This window comes from Rhinolophus ferrumequinum, chromosome 2 (genome assembly GCF_004115265.2).
Source record: "Rhinolophus ferrumequinum isolate MPI-CBG mRhiFer1 chromosome 2, mRhiFer1_v1.p, whole genome shotgun sequence".
NCBI classification, from domain to species: domain Eukaryota; kingdom Metazoa; phylum Chordata; class Mammalia; order Chiroptera; family Rhinolophidae; genus Rhinolophus; species Rhinolophus ferrumequinum.
In genome coordinates this window covers 15446183-15470986 of record NC_046285.1, presented here as the reverse complement: position 1 = coordinate 15470986, position 24804 = coordinate 15446183, and the positions used below count along the sequence as shown (strand labels likewise).

The window sequence follows — 24804 nt, the reverse complement described above, 5'->3', positions numbered from 1 at the left end:
CAACTATGATCCCATTTTGATAAAACAGATAGAAATTAAACATAAAATGATATTGTAAAAAGGTGAGTAACCCAAAAGGAAGAAGAGGATGAATATCTGTAACGTCAGTTTTGCTAAATTCAGCATTCATCCTGGCTTTTGCAGCAGAGAAATTAAATTATTCCAACATGGTGATTTTAACTACCGCCTCTATATTGATTTCAGATATGATATTTTGGTTCTAAGTAATTTACTCATAAATTTGAAGGAGACTGAAAGATAGGGAGTCTATAAGATTTTTTTTTCCCCCATCTTATGGAACAGATGTGGACCAACAAATTTGGCTATGTAGCTTATTTCTGTCGGTTGACTACTATTTTATAACTGTCTTTGATTTTAAAATTAGAGATTTGACTCATAAAAGATTAGCCCAAGGGTATAGTAAAACTACACCTAAGAATAGAATGTCTTTGAAAACTTGTGATTTTGAAATAAAGACAAGTTCAAAATTTTCCTGTTCACTAGTACTTCTTAGAAACCACCTATTATTTTCCATTTAAAATTGTTCTTAGGTTACAGAAGTGTTAAAAAATTTTTATGTGCTAGAGCTCAGTTAGTTTTGGACAGTGTAGTGTAGTAGACTAGTATGCCTAAGGAAATGTGGTGATGAATATATCACTGCCATAACTTGTCCAAAATCCCTGCCAACATATTTTTTTCTATGAATCTGTACAACACTCTCACCTTTAAGCTTTTCTCACGCTATGTCAGTTTGGTGTTGTTTAATTAATGTAAGAAAATGCTGAGCAGGCTCAAAAGTAGAGTTGTCCTGTTTCATCTCTCATTTTTATCATGAAGAAACAAATCCACAAAATTGCTAGTATTACTATGTCTAGTTTGGTTACAGTATTTTTTGAATCAGAGAGAAGGATGGGGGTTCTTTTGTGACATAAAACTGTGTAACTTAGAAGTGGATTGAGGGAGAGTGAGCGATAATTTGAAAACATTTTGGCAGCCCATTAACCTGAATCATGTAATGGTTAAATCATCATAGAGTAGCATTGTAACCTGAACAAAGTTTATGGGCAAGAAGGTTATGAGCCTAGCCAGAAATTTTGTCAGTCACTGCCAAGGAAATTTCTTCTTCGATAAATGAAGACATCATGAAAATCATCATCAAAATTATTTCCCTATGAAAAGTAATACTTAATTTAGAGTAAAATGATTGTAAGCCCAAACCCAAATTTAATTTTGGGGAAAAACAGTTAAGAAATCTCCAATGTATTTCAAAATCATTATATCATGTGGACCCTATAAGAGCAGGTACCCTAGAGACAGACATACCAAAGTCCAAATCCAATCTCTCCACCTACATGTTGTGAGAACTGACTTAATTTCTCTGGGTCTCTGTTTTTCTCTGTTAAGTCAAGATAAAATATGTTTTCTACCATTAACCACACTGACCATATGTTTTTTCACACAAATTTCAAACACTGGTGATTCTGTTAGTAGTAGTTATGATTATTTTTGGTGGTGTGATTATTGACGTTAAAATTTTCTTCACAAAATACTTCTTTATGTATTGCACGTATGTCTCTGTAATATTTACCAATGGGGAGGTAGTTGTTTCCTGAGAACATAATCCTTGGCTGGTACGGAACCCAGATCACTGTATACAATGGGAAAACTTAACATCAAGGTGGCATTGAAAGAACGGTGATACGTATCTATTAAGGTCTGTAATATCAAGAAAATTGTTGGCTACCGTGACAGACAAGAATTTGGGAAATAGATATATTTTGGAATATATTTAATGGAATAGGAAATTCACTCCAGGTTGAAAAATAGTCAAATTCAAATCAAATCATAAATCTAGTCTTATTTATGTTTATTTTCCTCTAATTCTCACATAAATTCATGTGGTACTGTGATAAGTGTTGAGAAAGACAATTATCTTGTATTTTGAGATTTATACTCTCATAAATTTTTATAAAACACACTTAATAATAGGTTATATAGTATATACTAATTGTAAAAGAGTCAAGATATGTTTAGAAATGTAAATTAATAATCAGTTAAACATGTAAGACACATACATGTGTCTTACATACATGTGTGCATCTGTGTACATACATGTATTACATATGTTTATGTGTACACACATACAAACACAGATTCTCCAAGAATAAGTATGGTTAATTTTCTTTGCAAAGTTACTTGAAAGAGCACGTAAGGTTCTTGTAAATCATGCCAGGATTAGAAAATTAGAGAAATTCAAATACTTTGTCTTTACCAATAATTTGTTTTATCTTTATTGCTATGTAGTCTGATTTTATGTGCTAGAAATTATTGAAGATTTCTTGGTTTTAAAAGTATCATATTTATCACCTTTCTCCTTTTTCTAACATTCTAGATTAAGAAGGATACTGACTGCTCTAATTACTGATCTATGATGGGCCTATACTTTTGTTTATAAATACACGTTGAATGTGTATTAATATTCAAAGTTACTTAAATTCTTTCAGGAACTTAATTAATTAAAACGCTTCAAACTTAAGGGATTCTCTTTCTTCCTCTTCATTATCTAAAGTGTTCATATACGCAATATTAACCATTTACCAAAAGGCTTAATTTTCCCTCTGCTATTATTAAACATTTTTATGAGGAAGAAAGTAGACCTAATTCACGTTTAAGGCTGTCTAATCTCAGAAGATGTTGAGTGCTTAAATCAGCAAAATGTGGAAACCTAAACATCAAGAATTAAATCTTTTAGCCTTTAAATTTTAGCTAACTGTAGCATCTTCATAGTAAAACCCAATTTAACAATACATTTTAGAGACGGAAACTTAATATAGATATAAATAATGAATTCATGAATGAATGAATGGACAAACATTCTGCAAACAGTAAGCTTGGGGAGATTAGGGCTAATTATTTTTAAAAACATTTTATTTACTTTTTTCAGTTACGGTTGACATGCAATATTATTTTATACAGCATGCAGCATGGTGGTTACACATTTATGTATTTATGCAGTGACACTCTCCCCCTGCACCCCAGCCACCACTTAGTCTAGTACCCACCTGGGAATGTACAGTTATTGCAGTATTGTTGACTACATTCTCTTTGCGGTGTTTTACATCCCTGTAACTATTTTGTAAGCACCAGTTGGTACTTTCTTAATCACTTCATTTTTCTAACCCAGGCCCTCAACCCCTGTCCCATCTAGTAACCATAAGTTTGTTCTCTGTATCTATGAGTCTATTTCTGTTTTGTTTATTTTGTTCTTTAGATTCCACATATAAGTGAGATACTATGGTATTTCTCTTTCTCAGTCTGACTTATTTCATGTAGCATAATACCCTCTAGGTCCATCCATGTTGTCGCAAATAGTAAGATTTCATTCTTTTTTATGGCTGAGTAGTATCCCATTGTATATACGCACCACATCTTTTTTTATCCAGTCATCTCTTAATGGGCACTTGGGTTGCTTCCCTATCTGGTCTATTGTGAATAGTGCTGCAATGAACATAGGGGTGCATATATCTTTTTGAATTAGTGTTTTGGATTTCTTTGGCTAAATACCCCAGAAGTGGAATGCTAATTTTTTTAAAATCAGTAATTCTTAGAAACTAGCTACTGAATTAAAAAAAAATAATAATTCCAAGTGATTAACTTTTGACTATAGAGCTAAATTTTGGGTTTTCTTTGTTATGTCAAATTTACATATACGTGTGTGTATGTATGTGTATGTGTATATATATATATATATATATATATATATATATGTTTTATTTTATATATTTATAGTTTCAGCTTTAAATCTTCTCTGACAAGAAATCGATCAATATTCATCGAATAGTAAATGTTCACAGTGCTATTTCCTTCCTTTTGTCAAATTGTACTTCTAAAATTAAAATTATTCATTGCAAGATGAGGGACCCACAAAACTTAAGCAAAAGTAAGAGGGTATCTTAGAATTACCTTTAACAAATCATTGACTTACTTACGAAAACCCCTCCATTTACACATTTAGACACTAATTATCCAAATAGTCAAAATTTTAACAGTGTCTTTATGTGTTCATTCAACATAATACTCATATTTGAAGGAACAATTATTCTAAATATTATTTAGAATGCACATTTTCCCCAATATGTAACCCGTATTATATAAAATCACAAAAACATTCTAATATAAATGACTTAAAATCAAATTCTCACCTCTAAATACTAACTTGTTATCAATACTTAGTAAAAAACTGAAAACTACTCCTATTATGAACGTTTGCCTTGAAGTTTGTAAAGAAAAACTTTCAAAGTATAAGTGCAAATGTTTAGTGTGTTGATAGGAGAAGTAAAATGTTTTCACATAGAAAAGAACCTGAAATGTGAAGGCAGTTTGGGGGATTAAAATACAAAATTTTGTCAGATTTCTGCCAAATATAATGCAATGTATATCTGTTGATACTATCATTTGTTAAATATGCAATCTGGGTGTGTGTGTGTGTGTGTGTGTGTGTGTGTGTGTGTCTCGTAGGGCTGTAAAAGATACAATTTTTTATAGAGTAACTCAGGAAATTGATAGAAAAACTTGGAAAATATTTTAACACTTTGATTTTTATGTATAAGGAATAATTCAAACTGTTGAATTTGTTTTAATGACTGTAATATTTTTCTAATTTAACAGTTTGGCTGAAGAACTCACATTTACTGTATTTTGAAATAAATTTACATTTGGTGACATAATTTGGAGAACTGATTGGCACACAGCAAGCTTTTCTGAATAAGTAATTAAATATGAAGCCAGGGGTGAATGTGTACCCAATAAACCTCAGTATTATGAATTCTGCTTGGCTACATAAGGATCTCATGTGAGTGAATCAGTAACTCAGGTCTTTAATGTCATTTTTTTGGATCATGTTTGCAACCACCTGTAAAAAGCCTGTCACAATTTTTATTATAAAGAACAATGTAAGTGAATTTCATAGTCTCATTCATGTAATGATATATAAATAGAAAATAAAAATATCTACAGGTGGGAATATATGAAACACCTTTAATTTATGCTCAATGTAAGGACCCCATGCTCTTCTGTCAACCCGAAAGCATCAAGATTGTTTTTTTATTTTTCTATTAAAAACAATCTTGATGTTTTTAAGGTAAATTTTATAGAGTGTTAGAAATGTGGTCATTTTCGGTTTATAAGTAATTTCAAGTATTCTGGCAGTCCTCATGAGTAATCATGTACATGCTAGAATGTAAAGAATCACCTTTGATTTCCAAATACATGTTTAATCAGTATATATTCACTCACTGAACAAATTAACAGACCTGAAAGAAACAAGGAAGCTCAGCTCCTATCAGAGGGACGAGTGTTGTAAAATGTGGGTGCAGTAAATACAAAGCATTGCATATAAAGATTGTGCTTGGCTTGTTCATTGGTGTGTGCTCAGAAGTCATTGTGCCCAGATTTCAATAAGAGCTTGAGGCGGGAACAGATCATGTGGGGCCTTATAGACCAATGCAAGAGTTTGAGATTTTAATCAAAATAAAAGGGGAAGCCACTAAAGGGGGTTGAGCAAAAGAATGAAATGATCTGACGCTTTTATAGGCTCAGTCTAGTTATGCATATACACAAACTTACAGCATCTCACATTTCTCTATTTACTGCTGTCTCAGATGAGCTGTGAGCACACATTGCCACAGACTAGGGAACGTATTATTGATCAGAAGACCCCAGAATGCAAGCCTGACACGACTCTGGCATCATGACCTGTTCTATTTTTCAGCATGAGCTGTGGTTCTCCCTGGGGGTGGTCCAGACGTCTTAAGGCAGACACTCTCTATGGGGAAGTTTTCATCCCCGAGAGGGAGAAAATTTGATCCTATTGGGGTGAACAAATTGTACATTTATACATATAAAGCACAGTATATCTGTGCTATTAAAATTTCATTGATGGAGCACTATTAAGATACAAATGTCTAAAAGCCTCCTTGGGGGTGGCAGTAACAAATAAAACAAATAAAACTCATGCTCTTAAGGATAGTCTGGAAATTTACATAGGCATTAAGTTGTAATTATCGAAGAGGCATTGCCACCAGCATTTAATGGGTAGAAACCAGAGATTCCGTATGTCCTGCAATTTTTAGGGTGATTCCCCCGAATGAAAATCTTTCAAAAATCCCACTGAGAATTCATGTAGGCAAATATAGTGTCTTTAATTATATGAACAGAGAAGCTAATTCTGTTTTCTATAGTACTGCTTATTACACAACTACCTTGAGAAAGGAGGAAAGATTCCACTTTCTTTGGCTCAGACACATCATAGACAAAAGTGTCTCATTTTATTTGGGAGTCGATAATAGTACATGCCTGTATCAGTCTACATTTTTAGCTTTCATATTCACAGTGATTCTGCATATGGTGGCAAACATATGACTATTTTATATCTTCAGTATATGCCCTAGCATTCCTTATGTATTGAAATACACATGATTTTAGTATGATTCATCTCCTTTTAATTTCCTGTATACATATATATATAAATATGATACATATATATGATAGCATATTATATACTTACTTATTTTTTGAGGTTAATAAAAAATACAGTAGAAAGGGGGGGTGCTGAACTGGGAGGAAGAAAGAACAGAAGAGACATTTCTTCATTCTTCAAATTGCAGAAATTAAATGATTGAAAATCATTTTTCATTAATCATGCATCAAAAGATTTATTCAATAAGAATAAATCTTAATCTAGCACTATCAGAAATTTGGCAGTGGATAACTAATAACAATTAAAAGCTAATAGTATACGGAAGAGTAAAAACTGTTTCTTTTCTAACTGCTAACTAACTGCCAGTTGGTGACTACCTACAATCTTGTTTTGAGCTCATTAAGTGCTCATTCTTCACTGAATGCTGTTGTAAATACTAATTTATTTTAACTTATTTAAATTTCTCAGTAAACCTAGGAGGTTTTCCCCATTTTACAGATGAAGAGAGGTTAAGTAACATAGTCCAAAGACCCAAAGTGGTAGAATCAGGATTAGACAACCCTTGGTTAAAATTTTATCATTGTCATTTGTCTGGCATTAAATTCCCCTAGTCTCTGAATGTTTGTTTTTTATCGAATGTTCAAGTGCTCAATATCCCAGGCTTACTGATTATATGAGTCATGGTTAATTTGTCCGACTGTCTGAACGCCTGCTTATTTATTTTGTTGCTTGTTTTGAATTTAAGGTTGATGTTGCTAATTTTTGTTTCATGAATAATTGAAGATCTTTTGTCTAATGGGATGTGTCTGATCATGTAGTAAATTAATTTCGTAGTAAATTTTGCTTGTCCAGTGTGCTGATCCTTTTCAGATGTTTCTCCATAAGTAGAGTACCCTGGAAAATGTTTATCCAGGGCCACAAATGGCAAAATGTTTACCAGCTGAAAGAAAGTATTCATAATTTGCAGCATGATAGCTGATGAATGTGCCTAGCTCCTGAGCTGAAAATTTAGCTGTAGTTTTTGGAGCCTATTGACTAATCATTGTAGCAAACACAACAAATATTTATATATTTTAAGGCTTCCAACATGCTCTTAAACGTTTATACACTAGATGTATTCTTATACAATAAATTTGAGGAAATTACTATTTCAGTAAATAGGTTTTTAGTCTGTTTTTCACAGAGAAATTTTCCCCCCTCTGGTAATCAGTGATCATTTTGAATAAATAATAGATGGACTAATATCCAGTGATAGAGCATTGGTTAAATAAATTAGGACATAATCCTAAAACAGAATCATACAACAAGTAAAGTAATGTTTATGTTTTTTTCTTAATAATGTCAGAAAAACAGGTTATAATATTATGCAGAAAATATATGGTGGAAAAATTTGTATTTAGTGTAATCTCTACTATATAAATAAAAATAAATGCCTATGCATAGGATAGAAATATTGAAAGGAAATATATGTAGATGATAACAGTGATTGGAATTATAAGAATTTTTTATTTCCTTCTTTATATCTTTATACTTTATGCTATAAGCATATGAAATGTTATATTTGAAAGAAAATTTAATTTATTTTCAGGTATTTCTGCCATGTATTTCTTTTTATTGGCCCTCTTATCAGATGGGAAAATTTTTATTCTAAGGGGTCTGGAAAAGAATATGGAGATCTATGATGCCAAAAATGCACAGTTCTCCTTCTAACATACAATGCAAGATGTTGAAATGTTGTTTCTTATTATCTTGACTATTAAAAATAAAAATGATACTCTAGTGATTTAGATCCCATAATTTCTACTAGGTGTAATTAATATAGGTGCAACTGTATTTTGTGTCACCATATTACACACATTGTGCTAATAAAAGATAATTTATATATCAGAACATATACATTAAAATACCAGTTGAAATAACTGATTAAGATTGTGGTTTAAATTTCAAATACTCTGTGTTTTTTTAACACTCACTAGCACCTGCCTATTAACATCATTAAAGGTGATGATAGTTTTAGTTTTCACAGATGACATTTCTATAGAGAATAAGAGGTAACAGAAACACATATACTAAAATTGGAATGAAAGATTAGCATGGCCCCTGCACAAGAATGACACATAAATTTGTGAAGTGTTCCGTATTTTTTACTAAGAGACATAGGAGACCTACCTAATACATAGAAGCAAACACAGACAGGGAGCCTGAAGGAGGAAACAAAGACACATGTCCCAAAGAAAAGAATAAGAGAAAAAAAAAAAAAAAAAGCCTGAATGAAATGGAGGCAATCAACCTACCAGAGACAGAGTTTAAAACATTGGTTATAAGAATGCTTAAGAAACATAGTGAAAAACTTCAACAAAGAGATAGTAAGCATAAATAAAGAAAGCCATAGAAACCATAGAAAAGAACCAGTCAGAAATAAAGAATACAATAACTAAAATGAAGAATACAGTAGAAGGAATCAACAGCAGATTAGATGAAACAGAGGAGTGAATCAGCAATTTAGAAGACAAGGGAGCAGAAAGCACCCAATCAGAACAACAAAAAGAAAAAGTAAAGATAGTTTAAGGGACCTTTGGGAAAACATCAAGTGTGACAACATTTGTTTTATAGGGCTACCAGAAGGAAAAAAGAGTGAGCAAGAGATTGAAAACCTATTTGAAGAAATAATGACTGAAAACTTCCCTAATCTGGCAAAGGAAATAGATAAAGAAGCCCAGGAAGTGAAAAGATTCCCAAACAAGGTAAAGCCAAACAGGACCACAACAAGCCACATTATAAAAACATGGCAAAGATTATAAACAAAGACAGAATCTTAAAAACAGAGAGAAAAAGACAATTAGTTTCCTATAAGGGAGCTCCCACAAGACTATCAGCTAATTTCTTAAGAGAAACTTTGCAGGCCAGAAGGGAGTGGCAGGAAATAATTGAAGTGATCACAAGCAAGGGCATACAAACAAGACCACTCTACCCAGCAAGGTTATCATTTAAAATGGCAGGAGAGGTAAAGAGCTTCCAGGACAAGAAAAAGCTAAAGAAATTCATTACCACCAAGCCAGTATTACAAGAAATGTTAAAAGGACAACTGAAAGAAGAATAAAAAGGAAAACAAACAAACAAAAGAAGATCAAAAATATGAAAAATAAAATGGCAATCACTATGTACCAATCAATAATCAGTTTAAATGTTAATGGATTAAATGTTCCAATCAAAAGACGTAGGTTAGCTGAATGGATAAGAAAACAAAACCCAAACATATACAGTTTACAAGAGACCACCTCAGATCACAAGAGACACATAGACTGAAAGTAAAGAAATGGAAAAAGATATTTCATGCAAATGGAAATAAAAAAAAAATCTAGGGTAGCAATATTTATATCAGACAAAATAGATTTTAAAACAAAGACTATAATAAGGAACAAAGAAGGATATTACATAATGATAAAGGTCCCAATCCAGCAAGAGGACATAACCACTAGTAAACATGTGTGCACCCAACATAGGAGCACCTAAATATATAAAACAAGTATGGACTGACATAAAGGGAGAGATCACCAATAATGCAGTCATAGTAGGGGACTTTAACACCCCACTGACACCAAAGGATAGATCTCCCAGACAGAAAATCAACAAGGAAACTTAAGCCTCAAATGATACACTAGATCACATGGGTTTAATTGATATTTTTAGAGTATTTTACTTCAAAGCAGCAAAATATATATTCTTTTCAAGTACACATGAAACATTTTCCAAGACAGACCACATGTTAGGCCACAAAACAAGTCTCAATAAATTTAGGAAGATTGAAATTACATCAAGTATTTGTCTTTTATGACCATGTCTTCTCTGACCACCATGGTGTGAAACTGGAAATCAATTCCAACACACACACACACACACACACACACACACACACACACAGGCTAAATTACATGATACTAAACACTGAATGGGTTAACGAAAGTAAAAACACAACAACCCACAATATACGGGACACAGTACAATCAGTCCTAAGAGGTAAATTCATAGCAATGCAGGCCTACTTCAAGAAACAAGGAAAACATATCAAATATAAAGTCTAACTTTATACCTAAGGGAACTGGAAAAAAGAAAAGCAAACAAAGCCCAAAGTGAGTAGAAGGGAGGATATAATAAAGATCAGAGTGGAAATAAAAGAAATAGAAGCTAAAAAATCAATAGAAAATATCAATGAAACCAAGAACTATTTCTTTGAAAAGATAAACAAAATTCATAAACCATTAACCAAACTCATCAAGAAAAAACGAGAGAGGACCCAAATAAATAAAATCAGATATGAAAGAGGAGAAGTGACAAGGGACACCATAGTAATACAAAATTTTTAAAGAAAATGCTACAAGCAATTATGCAACAACAAATTGGACAATCTAGAAGAAATGGATAAATTCCTAGAAGCATACAATCTTCCAAGATTGAATCAAAAAGAAACAGAAAATCTGAATCAACTGATTACTACTAATGGAATCAAATCTGTAATCAACAATCTCCCAACAATCAAAGTCCTGGACCAGATGACTTCACTGGTGAATTCTGCCAAGTATTCAAAAAAGAATTAACACTTATTCTTCTCAAACTTTTCCAAAAATTTCAAGAGGTGGGAAGGCTCCCAACTCATTCTATAAGGCCACCCTTATCCTGATTTCAAAACCACACAAAGACATTACAAAAAAAAAAAAAGTCTGTTCAATTAATGGTGCTGGGAAAACTGGACAGATACATACAAAAAAATGAAACTGGACCAACTTCTTATCCTATATACAAGAATAAATTCAAAATGGATTACAAACTTAAGTATAAAACCTGAAACCATAAAGTTCCTAGAAGTAAACACAGACTGTAAACTCTCAGACATTAACTTCAGTAATATTTTTACTGATGTGCCTCCTTGGGCAACGAAAACAAAAGAAAAAAATAGGCAAACGGGACTACATCAAACTAAAATATTTTTACACAGCAAAGGAAACCATCAACAAAATGAAAGACATCCTACTGAATGGGAGAAGATATTCACCAATGATATATGTGATAAGGGATTAATATTCAAAATCTATGAAAAAGTCATGCAGTTCAACACCAAAAAAGCAATCCAATAAAAAAATGGTAACAGGACCTGAATAGACATTTTTCCAAGGAGGACATACAGATGGCCAATAGACATATGAAAAGATGTTCAATATCACTAATCATCAGAGAAATGCAAATTAAAACCACAATGAGATATCACCTCACACCTATCAGAATGGGCTTGTCAATAAATCAACAAACAACAGGTGTTGGCAAGAAAGTGGAGAAAAGGGAACCCAACCCCCGTGCACTGTTCATGGGATTACAAATCGGTCAGCCACTATGGAAAGCAGTATGGAGGTTCCTCAAAAAATTAAAAATAAGACTGCCTTATGACCCACCAATTCCATTCCTGGGTATTTATCCAGAAAAATCCAAAACATTAATTTGAAAAATATATGCACCCCTATGTTCACTGCAGCACTATTTACAATAGCCAAGATATGGAAACAACCAAAATGCCCATCAAACGCAATTGGATAAAGAAGAGGTGGTGCATATATACATTGGAATATTATTCAACCGTAAAAAAAAAGAATGAAATATTACCATTTGCAACACATGAATGGACTTAATAAGGTATTACACTAAGTGAAATAAGTCAGACTGAGAAAGACAAATATTCTACGATCTCTCTTATATGTAGAATCTAAAGAACAAAATAAACAAACAAATAAAGCAGACCCATAGATGCAGAGAACAAACTGATGGTTACTAGATGGAAGGGGGGTTGGGATGCCAGAGGGGAAAGGAAAGCCATTAAGAAGTGCAAATTGATAATTACAGGAGCGTCACTGGGATGTGGCGTGCAGTATGGGGAGTGAGGTCAGTGGTGTGTGGAGTCAGGTGGGTGGTGGGCTTTTTGGGGTGATCACTTCGTAAATTATGTAGGTGTCTGACCACTACACTGTGCACCGGAGACGACTATAGAGTCACGTTGAATGTTAACTATAATTTTAAAACTAATCATGTGGATGTGTAATGCATCCTGGGGAATATAGTCAATAATGTTCTAATGATTATATACAGTGTTAGGTTGGGTAGTAGACTTGTTCATGTTATCACATTGTTTGTTATGCAAATGTCTGACCACTATGTTGTTCTGTATGCTTGAAACTAATAAAGAATAAAACAAAAACAATAAGATGTCCAACAATAAGTTCATTAGTCCATTTCATTCAGAATGAATAGTGTTTAGGTTATGAAATTGAGTTCTCACATTATTAAAAATTAATAATGGACAGAAACATGATTCTTGTATATCTCCTTATATAGTTGCTTCCTTATGTCCAAAAATTGTTTATGTCAAAGAATGTGTGTGTGTGCCTATACTTTATTTTAGTGCATTCATTTGATTTTTAAAAGAGCCCTGTAATATCAAGTAGATATTTTGAAAGTTTTTAACTGACTTGCTAAAATTTACTTAGCTTATGTGTTCTTTCTGTCAAAATCAATTGATTTTATTGCATTTTATGTGAATATGAAGATCAAATTGTGTGAACATTTTAACAGGACATATACACATTCTTAGGTTGTCCTTACACACAGACTATCAAACTCTTTTCTGACCTGAAATCTCTTATGTGCCAAGTCGCATCCAAAATTTTCTATTAAAGAAATATTATTGTTTCTACACCAAAACAGAGATCTGATTGCCATCTAACTTCTCTTGATTTGCTTCAGCAACTATTCCAATTCCTCTAGTGTTTTCCTGTAGTACTAAGAGACATCTAAATTCAGAGGGTCATCATTCATTACCTTGTAATCTTTGCCCTGCAAAATGCTGAAGCATTCAGTTTGGCATTTGCACAAGCTGCAGAATGTTTTTTTCTGTTTGCTTAAGTTTTTCTTATGATAAACATGGCAGCATCCTCACAGAGTTTCTCTACTTTAACCAGATGTTCAAAGTTTAGTGATCTCCCTACTACAACTTAAAGTAATTATCCACCCCTTCAAATCTGACTTTTGATATGTTCTTTCCCTTTCTTGTTGATTATTTAGTATTTGATTAGACACATCTATTACCCTTATATAAGATATTTTCTTCCTAATAAGACTCCACAGAAGCATAGTGACCTTTATATCAGTCCATCCCTTTCTTATCAGTTTCTGCTTCTGCCATTTGTGATGGAAGTCTTCGCAGACCATTATATCAGTCACTTTCTTTAGTTTATATCTACTCCATCTGAACTTTTAATCATTTCCAAGATTTTTTTACTATGTCCTCTCTTCTGAAGAATTCCAGATTTTTTACTAGTCCTCACCTCTAGTTAATATCAAGCTAAATATTTTAGAACCAAAATGTGCTTATTTTTTATGTTCCTCTAATTCTCCCCAAATATGTTGTCCACATTAAGCAGGTTTAAGCTAATTGAATAATGTTTGCATTACATTCTACTTTAGACACTGTTACATTTTCTGTTAGGTTTTTGGATTTTAAAATATCCTACTTTTAACTTAACCTAGAATCTCTTCTTACTACCCCTCTAGCCTTTGTTCCCCTCCTTTTGAAAACATTGCCCTATCAACCATCATTTCCTTAGCTCCAATATGTTCTGTTCCCTTAGTTATTTTCTAATCATATATAGACACAGATTTCTTAGATTTTCCAAGTTTGCCAAGAGTTTACTCCAACCTCTCCTGTGCCTCTCATCTTTCACCAGTGACCCAGACAACTGTCTGATGAATTCACTGCAGTCAGGTAAAATGATCTACTCTGATTTTTGTGTGAGTTCATTTGCTCCTTTGATCATGGTCCCCAAAAAACTTTAAATTAATTCAAATAGTTCTCCTAAGCAATACTAAGATTTTTTTTTTCCCTTTATCTTTCTTTGGAAGGGAGAGCAAGAGAGAAAATAAAATATCGTTTGGACCAGTCTTGTCATCAAAAGTATTGTTATGGATCATTTTATATAACATTTCAGTTACTATAAAATTTCAAATGGCTTTAGAAAGTGAAAAGTTTGAAAAATTCTGGTTGAGAAATTCTTCAAAATTTTGAACTGCATTAGAAATGCACGATTAAAAATGTTTTTTTATCTATTAAACTAGAATAAGTCAGTTATATGAAGGTTTAATTCTAATAAATTTTTAGGGAAGTTGAGTTTATTTAAGTGTAACTCTTTGCTCTGTGATAAGTAAAATGATTGATTCCAGGTTATGGCAAATAGTGAAAATTTCTCTCTTTAGATACAAGGTTAGTGCAACAACTCATTACCTTGGAATGGTACTGTGTATATTGATATAATGAATTGAAAATTAAAATATTTTATTTTTATATTTTTAGTGGCTTAATTTTTTAAACTTGCCATATGTGGAATTATAATTTCTATCTATAAAAAGTAGATTGTAGTTCATTTTTCCCTTTAATAGTCATATATAACCACATATAATAATGGCTGTGGATGTTATCAAAATAATTTTCAAAATAATTTTAATCTGTCAAAATGTTAACGTTGATATAACTCTTCATTTTCCCAAAGTATCAATAGGATTTACTTTGCACGTTAAAGTTCATGAAAGGCTGTGCTCATAGGTCATCTATTTGCCAACACAGTAACAGTGTGGAAATGTGTCATTATTATCATCCCCATTTCCAGATAAGGAAACTGAAAGGTGAAAGTTTAAATAATTTGTCTACATTCACACACTGTGTTTGACTTCAGTAAGTAATTGAGTTTGAACGGTCCTATGTCTTGTAATTTCACGTTATTTTCTCTAAAACTCGATGAAAATACATGTCACTACACTTCATGGTAACTGATACTACATAGTGGTAAGCTCTAGAAGTTGTGAATCTTAGAGACTTTAGAGAGAAACAGCTTGATTCCAAAAGTGGAATTATCAGAGGAGTGAAAATCAGACAGAAAGGGTTATTTAAAAATAAAATTAAATCTGTTCTCTGAAATAATAAAAATGTCCTGTGAATCAGAACATTACTACAGAAGTCTTGTGATTTTACTCCATAACCTCAATGATTCCACCCTTTAAAATCCACTATGTTAAAATATTAAATTCATTCTTCAGAGAAAAAAAAATTTACTGTGTCTTCTGGCCCACTATTTAGAGAGACTTCTCACCATGAATGGTTTCAGTGCAATGATGCCACTCTCTGAAAAATGAAAATATTACTAGGCTAAATGTGATATTAAATTATGTGTCTCCATTACGTTATCTAAAATGTTTTAAACTTAGTATAAATGAAACATCGAACCCTTTGTACTAGACATAGTATCATGATTACATAAGGCCAATAGAATTAGTTTTAAAAATACATGTAAGTCCAGTCACCAGGAGAATTTATAATTGAATTTAACAAATTATTTTTTCACTTTGAGATGATAGATAGATAATAGATAGGTAGATAGATAGATAGATAGATAGATAGATCATCATCCTATATTTTCTTAAGGCCCGGGTATTGTCACTTGTAATATTGCCCTCTCTTTGTCCAGTGAGTGTATTACTTAGTAAATGTGTTACAGGTTCAATGCTCTATCAACAAATTCTGTTCCCAAAGTACTATAGGGTCCAATGCAAATATCGCTTTGGTTATGTACACCTATTAATTTTTCTTTTTTTTCCCTTTGTCTTCAAGTTTCTAATAATTATTCCAAATAACAAAATTACTATTCTAAGTCATTTCATCTCAGTTTCTTCATCTATAAAATACAGGGCTTAGACCACTTTTGACCGCTTCCAACCTAACATTTTTATACATTTATAACTTTGTCAACTAAAAAGTCCACAAATTTGATTAACTATAATCATGAAAACAATTGCCAAGTTACTGTCTTTGAAATGGGTCTACTGTTTTTTTCCCTAAAACATAATGATAAAATACAATGTTTCAGATTATTTACTGAAATTTAGACATGATTTCAAATTACAAAATTATTTATTTTAAAAGGGCTTACATGACAATCTGTCCAAAGATTAACAAATGTATAAATCATAGAAGAAATGAACAACAATGTTAACATTATATCACAAAGGAATAATACTTGGTATATTATCCCATTATGTATACCCAGTTAAATATTATATTAGCTTCTTTATCCATAAAATGATATTCTCTTAAATTTTCATTTTGAAGTGTACACAAGTTCTAATTTATGAATAAAATTATTTAAATGTTCTTAGCCAATTCCCATTTTCTATTAGGTTCAATCATTGGAAACTGTTTATAGTCAACTATCCTTTTCTAAAAAGGCAATTTCCTGTCATCCAAGCTAATTCATATATAGGTGACTAGTCAGTAACCCCAAAAAAGTCATTTGTGAGCATATGCATGCACTTAAATTATGGTAAAAATGTACGTATATATAGTTCATATATACATATTACATACACACATACACACACACACCCAAGGTGTGATACAAAAATACGGTGAATGTTTAAATTAAAGAAAACAGAAAACTATTACAGTAAAAGACACATTGCCATTTATCCCTCCCAAAATCCTCCCCCTCACTTTGAACACACTTATCCCATTGTTCTTGCCACTTTTGAAGCAGTTCTGGAAGTCCTCTTTTGTGAGTGTCTTTACCTCATCCTCCATCATGACAATGTTCCATGTCACACATCGCTTCTGGTACGGCAACATCTGTCAAATGAAAACATTACGGTGTGTTCTCATCCACCTTATTCACCAGATCTGATGGCATGTGACTTCTGGCTCTTCCCCAAAGTCAAAATGACCATGAAAGGAAAACGTTTTGAATTGATTCAGGACATTGAAGCAGCCACAACAGTGCAACTAAAGACACTCATGAAAGAGGACTTCCAGAACTGCTACAGAAAGTGGCAAGAACAATGGGATAAGTGTGTTCAAAGCAAAGGGGGATATTTTGAGGGGATTAATGTTAATGTGTCTTTTACTGTGATGTTTTTTTTTTATTTAAACATTTACCGTATTATTTTTACCACACCGCCTGTGTGTGTTTGTATATTATAAATACACGTATATATTTATGTACATTTATGCTCTACTGATTCTGTATTTTTATTGATCTTGGTATTTTCTACTTATATGTATTCCTAGCTCTGTGTTGTCATTGTTAGAGGGTGAGGAATTTACTTAATATACTCCACAATACATTGCTTTCTAGAGATAATGGTGATGAAATTTGCACACATTTCTGATGAGGTATCAGCCCAAATACAGTTTTAAAAGTCAGGAAAGTAATTTGACTATCTATAAATTTGTAAAATGTAAAATCTTGAAAAGTTAATATTAGATTTTAGATTGTACACATTTAAGGATTTTGATTACTATTAAATATGGAGAAAATATAGGTCCTAAATGTATAATTTCATTTTAAAGAAAGGAAAGTTTGACAATGGAAATCTCAAAAAATTTAATTTTTGGAGAGTACACTTTCTGCCTGTCAAATAGCAGGGAAGCTTATGTGAATATTTCTATACTTGACAAAAGCATCTATAAATAATAAATGCCTTTGCTTTGGGTGGGAGATGGAAAAATGACAATAACAAAAACAGTAGTCATGGGCTTTATACGGTGATTTTAAACATGCTCACTTTGTTGCATTTGAATTTTACAGTAGCCCTGTTAGGGAAGTAGGAACGCATATCATCCTTCTTCAATGACTGATCTGTAGTATTTTATCAGTCTGCTAGCATTTATTCCATAGACATTATTGTAGAAAGTCATTACTACTTGTCTACTCTTTATTAAATTTGTATTATCTAATCTAAAACCTCTACTCTAGTATATGACCTGTCTTTGAATCTAAAGGTAGCAGGAGAACAAGATAAACAAATGGATGATAGTTGAAAGAGGGTGTTGGACTTTTTATTGTAGGGAACTCAGTGAGAATGAGAATCATTACGAAGGGAGATAACAATACGAGGCTTATTTTTTAGGGCGATCATTGTAACAGCCTTATAGAAAATATAATAATCAGAAATACATTGGTAACAATGATCTTCGAAAAGACTCTTGATAGCATCCAGAAAGAAAAAAAAAAAAGGAGAAGTCTAAACTACAGAGGGTGGGGAGAAAAATCAATTCTGATGATGACTGTGATGTAGAATGGAAGCCTAACACGATTAGGTTAATGATGTAATACAGCATTCACATCAGGACACTTTTGAGAGTAAAAGAGGTTTCTGTTAATAATGGAGATGAAATGACGGTTGTAAACTGGAATTGTCCCAACCAGGGATGAATTTAATTTAAGGCATGCTAGAAAGAGTCAAAGAAGCCTTGAAGAATTTCAGGGGTGTAGATGGGGATATATTTTCTATAGGGAATTCAGGGGAGGTTAGTGAAAGGGAAATTTAATGAGTTCTGTTTCTGGCCCTATGCATTAAAATAAAAATATATAGCACACATTTTGAAGTTAAGTCTGTATTTCTGGAATTAGATATGTCATGGAAATGTACCTCAAAGTGCCTGGCATACTGGCAATGGTTGCAAGATTTGAAGTAAATGACATTATCATTTTAAAAAAGGTAGAAAGGGAAGCAATTAACGGTTTAATATGTAAAGTGCTAGGAAAAGTGGCTGTTCACAGAAGACAAAAGATAGCAGAATTTTAAGAAGCTCAGAGAGATAAACTGTCAAATGTTGGGAAGGGCTGTATATAACAGGAAATAAAAATGGGCCTCTGAATTTGTCATTTAGTTGGTCAATAGTGATCTTTGTGAAGGCAGTTTCAGCTGAATGACACAGAAGGCAGATTTTAACAGGATGACAATACATGGAGGAGTTGAATAATGCCCTCTAGACATAATAAGAACCTGACATTTAGCTTTTACTATATGCTCGTTTATATTCTAAGCACTGTGTATAAATATTCTCATTGAATTCTCAAACTGTTCGGATGAAAGAGTTATTATTATTAATCTTCATTTGTTCAAAGGTGGAAGGAACCTGAAGCACAAAGTGCTTGAACAATCAATGTGCCCGAGATCACTGCTTGTAAAAAGTGGAACGTAGATTGAAAAAACACAACCTATTTAGAGCCTATTCTTTTAACCACTGAGTATTAGTTATTTTCTCATTCATTAAGAGTAACCAACACATAACAGTTAAGAGACTCAGCTCAAACTTTTCACCCTTCCTTTGAGTTATTAAATTGTAATAATCTCTTCAGAACGTGATTATCGAAATTCACTTTCCCCAAATCCCACACAGTCCTCAAAGTAGTAAAGCTATAGCAAGTTCTGTGGAACTACATCAGCATTTCTTAATTTCCAATTTACTCTACCAGGTAGGCTCAATGGCATTGTAGTCATATTTATTCTACCTATCATAGATATTTATTCTGTCTATGACCAAATGATATATGGGACAAGGAGGAAAGACAGTCCCAACATGTAGTAACTTGAGGATTCCTGGACGGAGAAGAAAGGTCTTGAGTGATTTGTCATAGATAGACACTGAACGCGTAGGAAAGAGAAACAGTCCATTTGGACGAGGGCAGCAGATTATGTTTCAAAGGGAAAGGAAGAAACTTTTTCAGATTTGACTAAGTTAGGCCTGATGTTGACAGCTGCTCATGATTTGTGACCTTGAGCAAATCATTTAATTTTTCAGTCTTAATTTTCTTGTTTGTAAAATGAGAAGATCAGGCTAAGCGATCTCTAATGTGTCTTCCAGTTGTAACTCTTTTTTAAATAATTTTAAATATTTGCTTAGGCTGTTTCATTATTTTGTTTGATGATCTACTGTCTGTGTCTGTGTAAAACAAAGGCCCTCTTATTGCCTGAGGGCAAAACCACATGAAAATATTAATTGGGTAATGAAATGGGTCCTTGAGGTTTTACATGAGATCTTTTATTTAGTCATGCTGTAGAAGTGTATTTTTATATTTAATAACCAGAAATGTTATTAATACAGTTTCTGTTGTAAAACAATGCCACCCACTTTTGGGATATGGCTCTTCCTGAACTTGGTATCCGTTCAAATAATCACAAGCATAAAGCATATATATATATATATAATCTCTGACATATATATATAATCATTCCTGCTTTAGTGTCTTGCTTTTGGAGTGCTGTCAGGTGAAGTTTACAAGAGTAATGGATTCATCTGACCTTGTAATTATAATGCTTGTAGCATTCTCTTCAAAACTGGTAATTATTTCTTATTTAAGTAGCTTGTTCTTCAAGACTTATTCTTCCAGTAAAACACCAAAACTCAAAATGTGTTCTTTCAGAATATCGGTTTGTCCAGTGATTGCGGCCAAGTAGAGAGGGGCAGATTAAGACTACCCGTGTCGATTACTGGTGGGACTGTGTCAGATGGTTCGGGTGTTCATTCTGTGGTTGTTTCTCTGACACTTTCTTAGAAGCTCAATTCCTTAAGTGATAAAATGGAAATGGACCACTTTTGTTGACTCCACTTCATTTTACCCCTTTCAGGGAGAATTCTGAATATAAGAAATCAGAACTTCTGGTCCGGTGTTCTTGATTACTTTCTAGTGATTCAGACTTAAAATAAGAGGTAACACATCTTGTATCTGGACATACCAACTGGAAAGTCTTAAAAATTCGGATACAGATTAAAGAGAAAAAAATGATACTTAGTTTGCCTTTGGAAACCAGTTTTATTTTAATATTGATTTCTTTTTCATTTTGTTGTAACTTCTTTGTTTCAACCCAAACTGAAGCATCTATTTGCAAACAAGATAGTTAAATACACAAAAACTATTACAGTAATTCTTACTAAGTGATTCTCAACTGTATCTTATGGTTATAGTGACATATATCTGTTACTAGATGGCCAGAAAAATATACTGTTCCTCACTTTATAACTGGACTAGGAGTCACCAACTGCTGACCCTGTCATGGTTTGTACTATTTATTGCACTGCAAAAGAGATTCAAATGTAACTTTTAAAAAATAACAATAATGTGTATGGACTTGTTGGTCCTATGCGAGGACGAGCATAGAACCTATGTTCGGTTCTGCTGCTGCTATTTTTAATAACTTGCTAAGAATATGCCGTGTTGTTAAAGCAGCGCCTCTGGAGTATTGTTAAAGCATTCTGCGTCCTCCTCCATCTTTGAACATGTCCTAGTTCAGGTTTTTGCAGCACAGCTGTCCAGGTATCACCTTCGCATCCATTCCCTGTACATACCGAAACAAAAGTATTGCTTTGGGAGTAGGACAAATATATGTTGAAAAGTTGGCCTCCACTCCTACTGCATTTTGCTCTCAGGTTTGATTTCCCTCACTCTCACTCCCCTCCCTAATCAGGTCTGCAACAACTCCTTTCAACATTTCCCCTTAACCAAATCCCCAGGCATGCACTTCACCGAAAAATGGAAACTAATCAGTGGTCATCATGTATCCTGCCATTGCCAAATCGACCAACCAAACTGTATCCATGTTTTAGCCATTTACCCATTTTTTTGCCTTCCTTTCAAGTGCAAAAGTACCACTATTTTAAAAGTTCTCTCTTAAAATGATGCTTCCCTCCATGCTCCTCTTTTAAGCAAAATTTCTTAAGAGTTGTTCATGCTTCGCTTGCCCCTTTCTCACAATCTCTCCTGATCATATTCCAATAAGCACCCACATTAAGCGCTCCGTTGACACTCTGAGTAAGAGCCTCACCCATCTGCATATTGACCAAAACATAGTCTGTACTTTTTTCTCATTTTATTCTGACCTCATAGCATCATTTGACAGTTGTCCACTCCTTAAAATACATACTTCTCTTGGCTTCCAGGACACCACACTAACCTCGTTCTCCTGCTATGTTATGAGGTACTATCTTTCAATCTCCTTTAATATTTCTTCTTCTTTTCTGGTCTCTGAGTGCTGGAGTGTCCCCTGAATTTGGAGCTTGTTTGCTCTTATCTAAAATCTTTCTCTAAATGATCTCTTGTACTCACTCACTTCATTATAAACATCTTATGTTTCTATAACTCCCAAATTTATAACACTAGTTCTGAATTTCTACCTCTTTCTTCCTTCCTTCCTTTCTCTCTTCTTTTACTTTCTCCTTTTTTCCCTCCCTCCCTCTCTCCCTTCCTTCCTTCCGTCTTTCCTTTCTCCTTTCCTTCTTCCTTCCTTCCTTCCTGCCTTTCTCCATTCCTTCCTTCTTTTTTTCATTCTTCTTTCCTTTCTTTTTTTTTTTTGTTTGAGCTTCAGAATCTTTTAAATAGAAACCTGAACACAATGTATTTTGATTTTTGCATAGCCATTGTTTTTACTCTGTAATGTGATTGATGAAGATCTCAGATAGAAGTAGTAGTAATAGTTTCTACTACTGCTTTTTCCACTGCCATTTCCTGGTTTACATGTATTTATATTATTTGCATGATTATTGATCCCTGGTTTCTTTGCAGGGATCTTTTCATGCACTTGCCCATTTCCTGTGGTCTAATTGAGTTAAAACTAAATGTTGTAGTCTCAAATTTCTTTCCCTGTATGCATCTAAGCTATACAATAGTTCACAAAGTGCTGAAAGCAAACAGATAAAGGAGGACTCCACTTGTCACCCCATATACATTGCAAAACCACTACCCTGCTATTCTTAGGAGGCTGTGCATTCTTATATCTGACAAGTGACAACTCTGACATATGGTCGGCCAAAGAAAACGTAAATCTGTGCAATAAATAAAAGTACAGCTCAACTTTTCTTGTCCTTTTGGTACAAAATAAGAATGAAATAGGTCTGTTATTATCTTTTCACATCCCAAAGCATCTATCTACCTTTCAGAGTCTGTAAGGTGTGCGTCCTACAGTATGCTGGTGAATTAAACTCAAAGTCCTTTGTCTGGCTTCAAACTTCTCTGTGACATGATTCTCATCTATTTATCTTTGTACTGACAGTACGTATGTGGAAGTATTTCTCCCCATCTCCTGATCAAGCCCCGTTTCCTAAATCTGTGCTTTGGTCCTTGTTATGTCTCTATTGACGCCTTGTCAGCCATAACATGAGAGCAACCGTATTGTTCACTCCTCTTTTGCTGCCTCACATCTGGCATGACTCACAAAGCATATGGGTCTTACTGAGAATTCATGATTGACGTTAGTCTATTGGTTGATAGAAAGACCTCCATCTTTCAAATTAGTGAGATTTTTACCCTAGTGTTTGCTATTCCTTCCTCCATTCATGAATGGACCAACCACAATATTACTAGTACATCAGTAGAATTTATTTTCCTTTCTCTTTGACATTTTTAAAAAAATATCCGTCATATGTTCAGTATTTTTTCATAAAAATGGTAATTATTTGGACAAATGAATCGGTAGATGAACAAAATATTCTGGCATAATATATATATAACTGAGGCTCACAGCTGTGTGTTTTTTTTCATATAATATTGTTTAGTGTCCATCACACATTCTGATGTGCTATATTTGTTTCTAATTAAAACTTCATCAGGTAGTTCTGGTGAAAAAAACAATCTTGGGTAAAATCTATTACTATAAGTTCATGGCATCCAGGTATATATAATGTCATATCAAAAATCCATGATACATGGGGTGGCCCGATGGCTCAGCTGGTTAGAGTATGTGCTCTCAACAACAAGGTTGGCAGTTCAATTCCCGCATGGGATGGTGGGCTGCGCCCCCTGCAACGAAAGATTGAAAACTAAACTTTATTGTTTGGTGATAAGCTCTCATTTACCTCATGATATAATAATTTTAAAAATCTCTGTTCAGCCACTAACTGGATTTTCTCAGATTTATGTTATTGTCCTCTTAATCTTTCAGTTTTTTTACGTTTTTTATATAATTTTCCTTTACTCCATAACATAAACATGTAGCAGGTGAATGACTATTTATATATTGTTTTCATCACTGTTTACATTTGATTTGATATATACGTTGTTTGTTTTCTCTATGTATTTTAAGACATAAAATTTCAGAAAATAAGTTTGATGATTGTGTTTTCTATTTGTAAGTGGAATTCAAAAAAACAGAATTTTAAATTTAGAATACATCATGTTACAAAACTGAAGAATAACACATTCAAACTGGTCATCAGTTATAGAAATAGCATTTACTTTAAAAAATAAACAAAATAACAAAGTATAAGATATTTTCTGTAACTCTGGAATATTAATAAATTTTAAGTTGACCCATCAATATTTTCTTTTGGCATTAATTGATTGCTCTCCATAGCTTGTTTTTGAATGGATAAGATGTTTTTATGCACTGCATATGATATACATACTGATATACCCAGCCCATTTGTAATGAAAAAAAGAGAAATTATTTCTAAACTTAACAAATAG

At 33.1% G+C, this 24804-nt stretch overlaps 1 protein-coding gene and 1 pseudogene across 1 annotated transcript in view; both read left to right on the top strand.

Annotated features, from left to right (window-relative positions):
- Positions 1–24804, top strand: part of ROBO1 (roundabout guidance receptor 1) — a 1107232-nt gene that overhangs the window by 331433 nt on the left and 750995 nt on the right. The gene's annotated exons all lie outside the window — the stretch shown is intronic.
- Positions 8527–8623, top strand: LOC117014882 (uncharacterized; annotated as a pseudogene).